The 2,226-nt window shown below is 37.2% G+C and overlaps 1 non-coding gene across 1 annotated transcript; it reads left to right on the top strand.

The window, feature by feature from the left end:
* Window positions 1-1,175: 1,175 nt before the first annotated feature.
* Trnaa-ugc (transfer RNA alanine (anticodon UGC)) lies at window positions 1,176-1,248 on the top strand. The gene has a single exon. It is a non-coding gene; the product is annotated as a tRNA-Ala (tRNA).
* Window positions 1,249-2,226: the final 978 nt, after the last annotated feature.

Genomic DNA, 2,226 nt, shown 5'->3' with positions numbered 1-2,226 from the left:
CAAAAAAATTCCAAATGATTGAGGTAGATGCTTATCCATCAAAGAGGTGGAGCTAACTCCCTATTCCATAAGTATGGACACTGCATAGTGATTTCCTCCAGAAAACACAGATAATGAGGAATGTAGAGAACAGTACCTTCACAGTGAGAAACTAGTGAAAGATACAACCTCAGCCAATTGAGACAATCAGAGCTAACATGACATTCACCTTGAGGGCATGAGATAACAAAGCAGTTCTCCACCTCTCTGACCTGCTTCCCCCAACCCACAAGCCCAGTCTAAATATAAAAAAATAAGGAAACCCCAATGGAGAACAATCTTAAAAAATACCTGACAGGTTTTCCTCAACACTAGCAAGGTCATTAGAACAAGGAAGGTGAGAGAAACCGTCACCCAAGAAGAGTTATGGAGACATGATGTCATGTGAGGTCCTGGATGGGGTCCTGGAACAGGAAGCAGCAGAACTGAGAATCCAAAGGAAATACAACTTCAGTTAGCAGTAACATACCAGTATTTGTTCTTCAGGAAAAATCATCTAAGATGTTAACACATCCAAGATAGTACACATAAGTCATAAAAAGGGAAAAACCAGTTGAAGCTACTGGGGAAATCTCTGCACTTTGAATTTCTGTATAAAGACAAAACCACTCTACGGGCTGGGGTTGTGGCTCAGTGGGAGAGCTCTTGCTCAGCACAGGAGAAGCCCTGGGTTTGATCCTCAGCACCACATAAAAATAAATAAGTAAAATAAAAGTATATTTAAAAAAAAGATAAAACTACTCTAAAATAAAGCCTTAAGACATGGTCATATTTTTTCAAACATCTACTTGTTTGATTATTTATACAGTTAATTACAGGTAACTGACACTCAGCCAGTTCTATATTTTATTACGAACACAAAATTAAATAATTTATGATGACACAAAATTAAATGATTCAAATATTTAATTCAAGATATGTGCCTGTTTTATATGTTTTATGTTGAACTAATAACACAAACTTATTGAAGTAATGTGCAAACTTATTATATTTTTATACTTCCACTAGGTCCTGGGTGTGCCTTCTAAAAACCTGATCACTTTAGAGAAAAAAAAAATAACATTTTAGACACTATTTCAACTTATGGCTAAACTTTCTCAAAAGAATGACTGTTTAAAAAAAAAGTTCCAAGGGCTGGGGATATAGCTCAGTTGGTAGAGTGCTTGCCTTGCATGTACAAGGCCCTGGGTTCAATCCCCAGCACCTCCAAAAAAAAAATTGGGGGCTGGGGATGTGGCTCAAGCGGTAGTGTGCTCACCTGGCATGCGTGTGGCCCGGGTTCAATCCTCAACACCACATACAAACAAAAATGTTGTGTCCGCCGAAAACCAAAATAAATAAATAAATATTAAAAATTCTCTCTCTCTCTCTCTCTCTCTCTCTCTCTCTCTCTCTCTCTCTGTCACTTTCTCCAATGATAAATTGGCTCACTGTGACTTTGGATCCCTTATCCCAAAGAATCCTTGTCTTTATTTTGTTTCTATTCATACTCTTGGGCATAATAGAATCAAATAATTGCCACTGGGACAAATAGTCAAAGAAAAGAAAAAGGCAAATGGAAATTGCAACCACCACTAGTGATGCCTCCCAAGCAGAAGAGTTTAAAAGGACACCAGCATCCATCTCTTCCATGATGTTCTGCAGGAAGTGGTGAGCCCAGAGGAGGAGCCCAGGAGTGACCTTAGATGCTGCTATGCTGTGGGAAAACACTGTACCTTCTAGAAACCACAAAGAACTGTATACCCAAACTCTTGTATGATTCCAAATTTAGTTTAATTTCTAAGTGATTTTATCATCTCTATATCCTATCATGAAGCTAATGATAATTAAGCTTTGGGGCTTAGTAAAAGAGTGCTTGCCCAGCATGTAGGAGACCCTGGGTTCAACCCCTAGCACCACCAAAAAAAAAAAATGAATGAATGAATTTTTGCCTCATTTATATACAAATAAAAAATGAATAATCACTGCTCCTTGGAAACATGTTGACCTAAAACACAGTTCAGACTATCAGAATCAAAATACTCTTCTTACTATTGTGAACTAGCACAGATAGCACAGCTAGACTATCATGAACAGCAGTGTCACATAGTAAAGTATGTTCACATTAAGCAAAGCATCAAAACAAAATAAAAGCTTTATTAATATTGAAAAAAGAAAAATGAACATAGTTTAGCTTATGAAATTATT

Source organism: Marmota flaviventris, chromosome 5, assembly GCF_047511675.1.
Source record: "Marmota flaviventris isolate mMarFla1 chromosome 5, mMarFla1.hap1, whole genome shotgun sequence".
NCBI lineage: Eukaryota > Metazoa > Chordata > Mammalia > Rodentia > Sciuridae > Marmota > Marmota flaviventris.
This window is presented reverse-complemented; position numbering and strand designations above follow the sequence as displayed.